This window comes from Equus quagga, chromosome 12 (assembly GCF_021613505.1).
Source record: "Equus quagga isolate Etosha38 chromosome 12, UCLA_HA_Equagga_1.0, whole genome shotgun sequence".
Taxonomy (NCBI): domain Eukaryota; kingdom Metazoa; phylum Chordata; class Mammalia; order Perissodactyla; family Equidae; genus Equus; species Equus quagga.
The window spans coordinates 33248456-33262647 of NC_060278.1; positions in this window are offsets into that span (position 1 = coordinate 33248456).

The following is a 14192-nucleotide window of genomic DNA, read 5'->3' on the forward strand; positions in this document are numbered from 1 at the left end:
AAGAAAGAAAGAAAGAAAGAAAGAAAGAAAGAAAGAAAGAAAGAAAGAAAGAAAGAAAGAAAGAAAGAAAGAGTGACTGAAACTACCCTAACTTTGTGAAGGAAACAGACATTCAGGTTCAGGAAGTACAGAGAGTCCCAAACAAGATGAACCCAAAGAGATCCACACCAAGACACATTATAATTAAAATGTCAAATCTTAAAGATAGGGAGAGAATCTTAAAAGCAGCAAGAGGAAAACAACTAGTCATGGTCAAGGAAACCCCTTAAGACCATCAGCTGATTTTCAGCAGAAACTTGGTTGGCCAGAAGTGAGTGGCATGATATATTCAAAGTGCTGAAAGGAAAAAACTTCCAAAAAAGAGTACTCTACCTGGCAAGGTTACCAATCATAACTGAAGGAGAGAGAGAGAGTTTTCCAGATAAGGCAAAACTAAAGGAGTTCATCAGCACAAAACCAGCCTTACAAGAAACTTTAAAGGGACTTCTTTAAGCATAAAAAAAAGGTCATAACTAGGAATAAGAAAGCATATGAAAGAAAAACATCTCATTGGTAAAAGCAAATATATAGTAAAAGTAGTGGATCAAGCACTTACAAAACTAGTATGAAGGAAAACTAACTATAACTATAACAAATAGCTAAGGGATACACAAAATAAAAAGATGTAAAATATGGCATCAAAAACATAAAATGTGCAGACAGGAGGAGTAAAAACGTAGTGCTTTTAGAATGCTTTTTAACTTAAGTGACTATCAACTTAAAAAGACTGTTATATTGTAGGTTGCTATATGTGAACCTCATAGTGACCACAAATGAAAACCTATAACAATCCATAAAAAATAATGAGAAAGGAGACCAAATATAACACTAAAGAGAGTCATCAAACCACAAGGGAAGAGAGCAAAAGAAGAAGAAAGGAAGAGAGAAGAACTACAAAAACAACCAGGAAAAAAAACCAAAATGGCAATAGGTACATACCTATCAATAATTACTTTAAATGTGAATGGACTAAATTCCCCAGTCAAAAGACATAGGGTGGATGAATGGATAGACAAACAAGACCCATATACATGCTGCCTACATGAGACTCATTTCAGATCTAAAGACATACACAGACTGAAAGTGAAGTGATGGAAAAAGATATTCCATGCAAATGGAAATGAAAAGAAAGCTAGGATAGCAATACTTACATCAGACAAAATTGACTTCAAAAGAAAGGTTGCAACAAAAGACAAAGAAGGAAATTACATAATGATAAAGGGTCAATCCAAGAAGAGGGTATAACATTCATAAATATTTATGCACCCAACATAGGAGCACCTAAATATATAAAGCAAATATTAACAGACTAAAGGGAGAAATTGACAGCAATACCATAATAGTAGGGGGCTTTAATATCCCACTTACATCAATGGATAGATAATCCAGACAGAAAATCAATAAGGAAACATCAGCCTTAAATGACACATTAGACCAGATGGACTTAATAGATATATACAGAACATTCCATAGAAAAACTGCAGAATATGCATTCTTCTCAAGTACACAAGGAGTATTCTCCAGGATAGATCACATGTTAGGCCACAAAACAAGTCTTAATAAATTTTAAAAGATTGAAATCATACCAAGCATCGTTTCCAACTACAATGGTATGAAACTAGACATCAATTAAAAGAATAAAACTGGAAAAAAATCACAAACACATGGAGACTAAACAATATGCTACTAAAGAATCAATGAGTCAACAAAGAAATCAAAGGAGAAATCAAAAAATACATTGAGACAAACGAAAATGGAAACACAACATTCCAAAATCTACAGAACACAGGAAAAGCAGTTCTAAGAGGAAAGTTTATAGCAATACAGGACTATCTTAAGAAACAAGAAAAATCTCAAATAAACAATCTAACTTTACACTAAAGGAGCTAGAAAAGAAAGAGCAAACAAAGCCCAAAGTTAGTAAAAGGAAGGGAATATAAAGGATCAGAGCAGAAATCAATGAAATAGAGACTAAAAAAAAAAAAAATAGAAAAGATTAATGAAACTAAGAGCTGATCCTTTGAAAAGATAAGCAAAATTGACAAACCTTTAGCCAGACGCATCATGAAAAAAGAAAGAAAGCCCAAATAAATAAAATCAGAAATGAAAGAGAAGTTACAGCTGACACCACAGAAATACAAAAGTTCATAAGAGACTACTATGAACAATTGTACACCAACCTAGAAGAAATAGATAAAGTCCTAGAAACACACAATTTTCCAAGACTGAATCATGAAGAAATAGAAAATCTGAATAGACTGATTACTAGTAAGGAGATTAAATCAGTAATCAAAAAACTCTCAACAAACAAAAGTCCAGGACCAGACAGCTTCATGGTGAGTTCTACCAAACATTTTAAAGAAGATTCAATACCTCTCCTTCTCAAACTATTCCAAAAACTTGAAGAGGAGGGAATACTGTCAAGCTCACTTTACAAGCCCAGCATTTTCCTAATACGAAAACCAGACAAAGACATCACAAAAAAATAAAATTACATGCCAATATTCCTGATGAATATAGAGGCAAAAATCCTCAACAAAATATTAGCAAAACAAATTTAACAGTACATTAAAAGGATTATACACTACAATCAAGTGGGATTTATTCTAGGGATGCAGGGATGGTTCAACATCTGCAAATCAATCGACATGATACCCCACATTAACAAAATGAAGGATAAAAATCATATGATCATCTCAATAGATGCAGAAAAAGCATTTGACAAGATCTAGCATCCATTTATGATAAAATCTCTCAACAAAGTAGGCATAGAGAGATCATACTTCAATATAATAAAGACCATATATGACAAACCTACAGATAACATCATACTCAACAGGAAAAGGCTTTTTCTCTAAGATCAGGAACAAGACAAGGATGGCTACTCTCATCGCTTTTAGTCAGCATAGTAATGGAAGTCCTAGCCACAGCAATTAGTCAGAAAAAAGAAATAAAAGGCATCCAAATTGGAGAGGAAAGTAAAATTGTCACTATTTGCAGTTGACATGATACTACATACAGAAAACCCTAAAGACCACCAAAAAACTATTAGAACTAATAAATGAATTCAGTAAAGTTGCAGGATACAAAGTTAATACACAGAAATCTGTTGCATTTCTATACACTAATAGTGACTACTAGAAAGAGAAGTTAAACAATCAAATTTACAATTGCAGCAAAAAGAATAAAATACCTAGGAATAGATTTCACCAAGGAGGTGAAAGACCTGTACTCTGAAAACTATAATATACCAATGAAAGAAATTGAAGAAGATACAAATAAATGGAAAGATATTCTGTGCTCACAGATTGGAAGAATTAACATTGTTAAAATATCTATACTACTCAAAGCAATCCACAGATTCAATGCTATCCCTATCAAAATTCCAAAGACATTTTTCACAGAACTAGAACAAACAATCCTAAAATTTGTATGAAACCACAAAAGACCTTGACTAGCCAGAACTATCTTGAGAAAGGAGAACAAAGCTGGAGATATCACGTTCCCTGATTTCAAACTATGCTACAAAGCTACAGTAATCAAGACAGTATGTACTGGCGTAAAAACAGACAGATCAACAAAACAGAATTGAGAGCCCAGAAATAAACCTGCACATACATAATCAATTAATTTATGACAGAGGAGCCAAGAATATACAATGTGGAAAGGATAGTCTCCTCAATAAATGGTGTGGGAACAATTGGACAACTACATGCAAAAGAATGAAACTGAACCACTATGTTACACCATAGATAAAAATTAGCAACGTGGATTAAAGACTTGACTATAAGACTGGAAACTATAAAACTCCTAGAAGAAAACATAGGGTAAGTTCCTTGACATCAGTCTTAGCAATATTTTTTTGGATCTGACCCCATAGGCAAAGGCAAAAAAAGTAAAAATAAACAAATGAGACTACATCAAACAAAGGGAAAGGAAACACAGCAAACGAAACCAGCACCAAAATAAAAAGGCAATCTACTGAATGGGAGAAGATAATCGCAAATCATATATCCAATAAGGGGTTAATATCCAAAATATATAAAGAACTCATACAACTCATATCAAAGAAACCAAACAATCCAATTAAAAAATGGGCAGAGGACCTGAATAAACATTTTCCAAAGAAGGATTCAGATGGCCAACAGCCACGTGAAAAGGTGCTCAACATTACTAATCATGAGAGAAATGCAAATCAAAACCACAATGAGATATCACCTCACACCTGTTAGAATGGCAATTATCAAAAAGACAAGAAATAGTGAGTGTGTTGACAAGAATGTGGACAAAAGGAAACCCTCATGTACTGTTGGTTAGAATGTAAATTGGTGCAGCCATTACGGAAAACAGTATGGAGGTTCCTCAAAAAATTAAAAATAGAACTACTATATGATCCAACAACTCCATTTCTGGGTAACTAACCACCCAAACAAAATCAAAATACTAATTAGAAAAGATATATGCACCCTTTTGTTGATTGCAACATTATTTACAGTAGCCAAGATATAGAAACAACTTAAGTGTCCATAGATGAATGGATAAAGAAGACATAGTATATAGATACAACAGAATACTACTCAGCCATGGAAAGGAATTAACTTGAGATTTGTGACAACATGGATGGACCTTGAGGGTATTTTGCTAAGTGAAATAAATCAGACAGAGACAGACAAACACTATATGATTTCACTTATATGTGGAATCTAGAAAACAAAACAAATGAACAAACAAAACAAAAGAAAACGATACTCATAGATACAGAGACTAGCCTGGTGGTTACCAGAGTGAAGGCGTTTGGGGGATGAGTGAAATGAGTGAAGGGGGTCAAGAGGTGCGAACTTTCAGTTATAACATAAACGTCATGGAAGTATAATATACTGCATGGGGAATATAGTCAACAATATTGTATTAACTTTGTATGGTGACCAGCGGTAAGTGGAATTATTGTGATGATCATTTTGTAAGGTACATAAATGCAGAATCACTATGCTGTACACCTCAAACTAACATAACATTGTATGTCAATTATGCTTCAATAAAATAAATAAATAAAAGGTGCTCAATAACTATTTGTTGAATGGACGAATGAGTGAAAGACTATAGGAATGATGGAATGAATTAACTAATTAAACTAACAGACAGCACAGATCCCTGAAGGTAGAGACAATCCAGTACATTCCTTAAAATGACGTTCTGAATGTTTTTCAAGCACATGTGGAGCTTGAAAATAGGAGACTGAGAGTGTGAGAGTTGCTGAAACCGTCAACTTCAGTGTTGGACTAGCCAAGCATTCAGACACCTCTAACCGTATGAAACAGGGTGATCTCAGACAACTCACTTCACCCCCTAAGACTTCAGTTTTCTCCTTTGCAAAACGGGAATAATTATGGTATGGTATGTGTGTATTCAGTTTTTTCAAATAGTAGATTATATATGAAATAGTTATAAGCAAAGCAAATGACTCAAAGTCAGCTATTCAGTATTCTCCTTTATCTTACTCTGCCTTATATATAAAGGTATGCAACTTTCTAGAATACAGGCAACAGTGTCAGTTTAAAAGCTGTAAACAAGAGGAAGGAGATCGGGGAGGCAGCCTCTAGACTTGAAATCCTAGGCAACTCAGAACTTGATGGTCAGTTCTCAAAACAATCAGAAGAAAAACAATTCCTGTGTGAATTATGTTAACAAAATGACTAAAAGTAATACTAAGTTGGAAACGTTTTAAGTGATATTATAATGTAGGGCCTATGAAGAATTAACCCCAATATTTCATGTAAACATTTGTCACATAATTCAGCATATTACTTTGGGTATTACATTTAAAAAATACAAATTGCAGGAAAAAAATGTTTTTTATCACTGGGGAATTCTGACTTTAAGCCTTCCATGAAAGATGGTTTCTCAAGTTCATTGCCAGGTTTATGATACTCTGATTTATAGTAACATTAAAAAAAATACAAATTGTAGACGTGTTTGATATCATCAGGGACTCCTGACTCCTGACCTTAGACTAAATGTGGCCTCTCAAATTTATTGCCAGATTTATGATTTTATGATTCTCTGATTTATAGTAACTGGAAAAGTTACTATATGGCATTCTGTTTTTTATCATAAGCATCTTTGAATGTTTATTTATGATCACATTAATACTGTGCTTTAGTATTTTTGTGCTTCTGAAAATTTTATGGCCCATGAGAAAAGAATCCATGGGTCATCTGCTCTGCCAATAATCCCTGGCCTTCTAAAGCAACTGATCTCAACAGAAATTATTGACATGGCACTATTATTTCACATAAGACAATAATGAGGGGCAGTGTTTTTTAATTAACTAGATATGAGCAAATGACTAATTCCATAAAACATATTCAAACAATATTACAAATATTAAAAGTAAATCAGAGTCTGAAGTCAATGACCACATGCAGCCATCTACAGATCCCAGTTTGAGACCCCTGCCATTGCAGAGCCTTCCTCCTAGTAGCAGAAGGTAAGAGGGTCACCAAGTGGCGCCAGGGTGTGCAAAGTGTGGCCCTTGATTTGGTTCTTATTGAAGGCTATTCCCATCCCAGCTAGAAGTGTCTGCATGGAAGCAGTTTCTGGAGAACGAGGGGGCCTGACCAGGGGAAGCATCTCCCAAATGCGATGGTTCTGGCTTGCGTGTACTCTACACAGAGGATGTATTTATTTGGGCCAAGATGTGAATTAAAACCCGTGGCCATACCCACTCGCCTCGTGGAAAAGCAAATAGAACTCAGAGTTCATGATGGTCCCTCGCTAACTGCATTCACAGTCAAAGGAGAAGGAGGCCTATTTGCCATTTTCTCGGAAGTGTGGGCTTTCCAAAGTTGCTACACTCGATTCACTGTTGTGCATGTGTCTGTGTTTAGTCATACTGAAGATGAGTTGGGTTTTGAAATGTCAGAACATTGGCCTCTATAGAGTGGGCGTGGTTCCCATTTGCACAGCACAGAATTTGGGGAAACAGGCTTGTGGATGAGAGGAGTGTGTTCAGCTGGAATCCCCACCTGTGGTCTCCAGCTCTCCCGAGGAAATTAATGTGTCTGTAGACACTTTGATAAGTAAGCAAAGCACAGAAAACCCTTAGTCTACTGTGACTTTAAGGGAGACGGGACTTGGACCTGACCTTCAGCTTCTGGAGTCTGTCTTCCTCCATGAAGGTTCCCCATGTGCCCTGGAGGCAAATGCACAGTCCGAGTTCTCTCCACCGCTGCCTCTCAGAATGGTGAATCAGCGGCTCGTGAAGTATCTTCACACTCCATCAAACGCGGCACCTAGCCGTCCATCCGTGTTGGCATGTGCTGTAGATTGACAGGCTAAGTGATAGGCTAGAAATTCAAAAGTCTGCGGGTTTTCATCCCTGCTGTGCTGGGTATGACCCTAGGTCAGCCTCTTACCATTCCTTCTGCTTCAGTGTCAGCATCTGTAAAAGGGGAGGACGGGCCACACAGCTGGCAATTATTAGTAACGTGTTGCTGTTGAACTGATGGATGGGAGGCCCTCAGAGCTCTGTCACCTTCTCCTTAGAGAATGCAGAAGGCTTCCAGGACATGAACCCTGCTAGTGTTTTCTTAGATCCTCCACGTAAATGCCTCATCTCCTTTGTAGATAAAACCTCATCTTACTCCTCCACTCTTGGGCATCTCTGGCCAGGCAGTGCCCTTGCTGTAATTGTCATTGAATGCCAGTGACAGGCTGAAATCACGGCAAGGGAGAGGCTAAAGAGTTGGAGAAAATGAGAAGATTGGAGACAGAGAGAGGCAGAAAAGAAGGCTGTGCCCAGACCAGATGGGCTCAATGTCTTAGGGACACCGTGGGTCTTAGAGGAGACAGACATGGGTTCAAACCCCCATGTGGCTGTGACTTAACTGCCCTGCTCCTCGTTTTCTCCCTCAATAACCTGACCATAAATGACAACAGTGCCTATGTCAGAGCTTAGCTGTGAAGATGCAGCCCACAGGTGCATGCACAACCTTAGCACATGGCAGATTCGATAGTCAACAACTAATTAGGATTATTACTGTACTCACCCAATGCTTGGCTAAAACGTAGAGGGTTTTAATTACTCACCATCCTACATTTTTCTGTATATGTCTCATGGCCTAAATTGGGAATCGAGAATTATGCATCTTGGGAATTCACTTACCCTCTCAGTGTTCCAGCGTGGTCCCTGCTCCCAATAAAGCATCGGCCTCCCACTCATCTGAGGGAGCAGATGTCTTCTGGAGAAGAGGCACTGAGTGTAGCCAGGGCGGCCTCTAGAAGCAGCTGGGCTTAAGTTAAGACATGGAATGGAGGGTAGACATATGCCTGGAAGCACCTTACAGGCAGACGGCCTATTACACGGCATTGTGGTGACTGGTCTGGTTCCCTCTCTGAGCCATCAGCTTCTCAGGGGCAGGGATCCCACTTCCCAGGGATTTCCAAGGGGTATGGATGTAAAGTACTCAGCACAGTGCTGGCATGTAGTTCGCAGGAGTAGTACCTGTTCAAATGCTGCCGCTGCTGATCATCATGTTCATGAGATTTGTGATGCGCTTGGCTTGATGTTTAGTGCTTGACTTTTCTTACGAGGCACTCAGCAAAGTTTATCGAACTTCTTATGTCTGTGGTGATCCTTTATGGAGTCTATTCCTGCAGTGCCCGGGTGGTTTGAGGTTCTAAAGAATAATGGAAGAATTCTATTTTGTCTGAAACTCTGGGAAATATTGTGGCTAAATTGCTATGGTTTCCCATCATTCAAGATTGAAAGGCAAACAGAGGAAAGTTCTCACAACTTCCCCTACGTCACCCAGTGTCCACTACACCCAGATGTACTCGTTCTCAGCAAAGTGGAAGCTGAAAAGTTGTTTTAGTTCCCAAAGAACACGGTTCTTTCATGTCTATTAATATTAATGCCACTCTGAACCATTTCAACTTTCCATTTTTTATAGGTCAAAGATGGTCAAATATTGGCATCATAAAAGTAGCCATACCTTTCGCAAACATTTATTGCATTGAAATAAAAGAAGAAATTGGTTGTCTAATATAGATGAGTTTCAATGTCCATTTTGTCAAACGAGAACCTTGCAAGTGGACAACAGTTTCCATGCTAAACTCACAAAGCTGTGACCAAAATCATTCATTCTTTCTTATTACAACAGCCTGTATACATGTTTTAAAAGATTTCAGTCTTAGTTTTATGATTAATTTTTTTCTCAGGCTTACTGTGGGAATTACATTATCCTGAACAAATTGAAAAAAATAATTCAACAGAGATCCAGACCAAACTAATTATGTACCAGGCACTGTTCTAAACAATTTATATGTATTAACCCATTTTATCTCCTTAAGAATTCTGAGCTAGTTACTGTTATTATCCTTGTGTTACAAATGAGGAGACCGAGATGGAGAGAGGTTAAAGAAACTGCCCACGGTCATACAACTGTCAGATACCAGAGGCAAGCTGCACTTCTCGCTGCTGGCCTGTGCCTTCATGCCAAAGATGGCACTGAAATAACAACTAACGACACACAGGCGGACCAAGACTGAAGTTTCCGTGTCTATCAAAAACTATCAATTCTGTATTTCTGCCTTTTCTAAATTGTCAAATAAATCGCAATGACTATCCGTCTTATTCATTCTATTCCATATAACTTAACATATTAAGGTAAATAGCTGAGAGAAGATTCAGGTATTTGAAAGTGTTTTTGTTGGCATGGGTCCCCTTTTTGGTGTGGTACGTGTATTAAAGAAAAAGGTTCCAAGGAAATCTCAGGAAGCTTGGCACCAGAGCGAAGTATAGTTGAATTGCAATTCTACTGCTTACCAGCTTCAAGACCCGGAAGAAGGAACTTGACCTCCCCGAGCTTCCCTTTTCCTTCTGTACAGTGGATGTCATAACACTTAGCTTAGTGAGTTGTAGTGATGATAGGAAATCACACATATACAGTGCCTACAACAGTGCCTGGCTCATGGTGGGTGATTAACGCATATTCCTTCCATCCCCACCAACTTTCAGAGCTCTCAAGATTGACAAATAATAGAGAGCACCACACCAAAAGCAAGTTCCTCTTAAAAAAAATTGAGCACATGGTATTGTTTTCTCTGAATATCTTCTCAACAATTGTAAAGATTTGATTCTAACACATTAAAATTGTGGGTCATTCATTCAGGGGATAATTAGAAATTAAGGAAATAAAGTGTAGAAATTTAAAACAAAAATGCAAGCATAGAGGTTTTGCAACAAAATTTTAGGAGAAAAAAGGCAGCGAAGGGAAAGGAAACTAGGTTCTTAAAGCTAGACTTCTCAGTTGGAAAGGAGAGGATTGAGCTGTGTCTGTGAAGCTGCAAAGTTTTCCCAGCCAGTGTTACGACCCTATAACCCATGTGTTGGGGGAACGGCAGAAAGCCTTTTTTATTTCAATAATCCTAATTTCTATAAACACTGCAAAACCCGAAATGTGGGAATCAAAATGATACGATTAAAAATATTTGTGCGTTTGACTGGAGAATCAGATACAGAATTAGTATCATTACTATTTGCAAGAAGGAGATATGAATATATAACCATCTGATTAAAATATTGGAAAAGGAAATCCTAGCAAACAATGCATTACAGATAAAAATTAATTTCATAGTATTTATTATTGCTAGTTTGAGCAATGCAAAACATCATGAAGGTTTATCATTAGTTGCTGTGTTATTTTATTTCAAAGGATATAAAGATATGTACAAAACTTTCATAAATTCAGCCTGTGACCTCTGTCCCAGTGTTTTTCCTTCACGATCTTAAGTTCCTCAGCTGTGGCTTTTCTACTTCTTAAAGGAGGAAACTAACTCTCACCACCCGAGGAACCACTAACCAGTGCATTCCATTACTTGAGTCCTTCAGCTGCCATGGAGAGTGATACCTGATTAATATGTCTGACGGAAGCTTTGAAATTCTACGACAATGAAGAAGAACACTTAGAATGACACTTTGTTTACCACTGTTTTGGATGCTCAATAAATATTTGGCAAAAGAATGGTATACTAATGTTTCTTTTCTTTGGTCACCTGAAATAGCTCAACGTGATTAGTGATCCCATGCACTTGGCCTGCCAGGAAACTCAGAGCCAACCTCTACGCTTGGTTGGTGTAACTTTTCTCCACAGGACTTCTTGACCTAATCTTTCCCCTCTTCTTGGCTATTACCATGTTTTCTTCTTTAATCTTTTGTTAATGGTTTAGGGCATTATTGTACCTATGTTTTTATTAAAAGTTGCTGAAATTCCACTCCCTCCCCTTTTAAAGATGCTCATGGTATATAAATAATTAAATAGCAATTTCGAATCCTAATATAGATGAGTCAAGAAGACCTTGTACAGTTCGGGTCTTTGTATTTATTCATTCCTTGTCTTCCTTTTTTGAAAGTATTGGTTTTCAGGATGCTTATGCAGGACCCGTGTTTCACTCTGCATTCATTTAGCTGGCTGGACACATTCATATTCAGCGGGTTTTGCCTGCACTTATAGTCCAGATTTTTCAATAGTGCTATTGACTATTTAAATGAAGTCTTTGTGAATACATTTAGATATGCTCATATTTGCATTTAATATAGATGCAAATCATTGTTCAGAAGATTGCATTTTAGCCTGTGGTGAGTTATAGACTCATAATGAATAACAGTAATAGCATGAAAGAAAAATTTCCAAATTTATGTACAGGTAGCAAATACTGAAATGATAAATTAAAAGACAAGAAGCAACCAAAGTAGTCATCAGAACTCTTTGCCTGCAACCAAAATCCTACCCTGGCTCAGAATAGAGGGTATAGCTAATCAAATCATGAAGCTTTCTCAAGAAACAGCCCCTGCATCTAACAAGACACCAATTTCTAAACAGCTTAATTGAATTAATGAGATTATTAACTTGGCAGGATGTTGTGTGTGTGGTGGGGGTGGAAGTTGTTGATCACAGAGCAGCCAGATTCAGACACAATTGGCTACTGCTGTCAATTTAATTAGTACGATAGATCCTGTCTCAAATAGTTCTTCATTCTGTTATTCGGTGTTAAAAGAAGTATCAATCATCCTTGGTCTATTTGGTTGAATGCATAAGTTACTTCTCTGCTTCTCAAAGATACCATGTCTTTTTCTCACCCACTCATTCATTCACTCACTCAACAATGAGCACCCACTACATAGCTGGGATCTGTGCATGGAAGATGATGTGAACCTTAAAAGGTAGACATTCAAGGCCATGTAGATGGACTCAAAAGAGGCCTCTTTACTTTGCCTCCAAAGAGATTCCCTTTATGGCTTCATTGATAAGTTTGGATTTTGTTTTGAAAATGTGTGCATAACAACTTATTGAAATGTTAATGTCAGAATCCTAGGATTTAAAAAACCATTGTTTTACCTTCTGGTTTGTGGCATTTGAAATTACATTTTCTGAAATGCTTTGAGTTACATTTTCCCAGTTCTTTGTTTACACAGCAGAAGTAGAGTTGGGGCTTCTCATTGAGGCAGCCCCACAGAACAGGCTCGCCTCACAGCACACTGAGCCGGCGATAGCCAGGCTGGTCTGATTTGAAGAGGTTCTAGGCACAGCACCCTAGTCCCTAAGTCCTCAGCTCTCACCTGTCTTTTCACCTGTATAGCCTCAAAATTTTGGGTCTCAGAGGCTGAGGTGACATCGAGTTCCCTTTTAAGTAAGAAATCTATAGGACAGCAGGACTGGGACAGGGGCTTCTCAGAATCGGGGGGAGAGAAACCTGGGAAGCGGGGAGACAGAGGAGCTGAAAGGGGGACCACGGTCCTCTGCAGTGTCCACACCTGGTCTGCATTAGATCCTTTCATCCAGAGATGTTTAGAGAGGGCGACGGAAGGAAAATATGTGGTTTTCCCCACCTTTCTTTGCAAGAGAGGCTACCTTCCTGTTTCTGGTGAGGTTTTGATGACCATTAGTACTCCTTGAGTGAAAACACCCCAAAAGACCTGCTACTTTACAGCCACTGCACACGGGAGCATCGGCTCAGGGGACGAACTTTCTTCTCGGGAGAGAGCTGAGCCATGCTGTCTCCAGGGCCAGGGCTCCGTGCTGCTAGAGGATTAGCGAATAGCAGAAACAGACTGATAAATGGATCCCAAAGCCACAGAGACTGCTCTTTATAATAGTGAAGAAACATTTGATCAGATATGGGGTTTAGTCTCACTGCCCTCTCAGCAAGCCCAGGTAAGAAGCATGCACTCCTGTACTGCTCTCCCAAAGATGCTGCAATATCCTCTTAGGTACCTGGAAAGACAGTTTTATCGATGCCATGTAGGTAGGAGCCCAATCAAAGCTTCTGCTCCATCATTTTAGTGTCTTCAAGGACACATATTCTCCTATTCAAAGGTCCTTAGTTAAAATGAACGTCTTTATGCATGTAGTTAACTGATGAGAGTAATTTGCTTCAAAATGGAAGTTATATTGAAAGGACAATCTATGTGCTTAACCCATTCTAGAAACATCATAATTAGTTTCTTAAAGGATGTCTTATATGAGAGAATGTCTTATATATGAGAATGTATAACAGTAGCCATGTACATACAATTCTTTTCAATGTTTACAGTATAAGCAATAGCCTCTAAAAGTGATTTATGCAATCAAGTCCATTCCTTAAGCAGAGGGTATTCTGATTCTACTGCTCCATAAGAAACCAGCCATTAGTGGCAAAAAACATCAACAACAACTGCCATTTGTTATTATTATTATTAGATGATGATAGTTGCCTCTCATGGGTTAGGGGTTTGACCAGGCTCAGGTGGACAGTATCACGCAGGGTCTCTCATGGGACCGTAATCAGATGAGAGTGACTGGGCTGGAGTCATCTCAAAGGCTTCCTCATGCACATATCTGGTCATTGATGCTGGCTGTCAGCTAGTGTTTTAAGCATACCTTTTTATTCTGATGTTTTAACTTCCAGGGCCTTGCTGACCCTGGAGGGGACTGCCCATCCCAGAGCTAGGCAAGTCCTAGAGATAGTAAGTGACTTTCATATGTAAGCCAACCAATCCAGAGTCCATGCCCCAACTGCCTCCTTTATTGGGCTCTCACACTCCCGGCCACTATCCACCTGCCCTAATCACCAGGGTCTGGGATCAGAAAACTAGAGAAAAGTCCCACATCCCA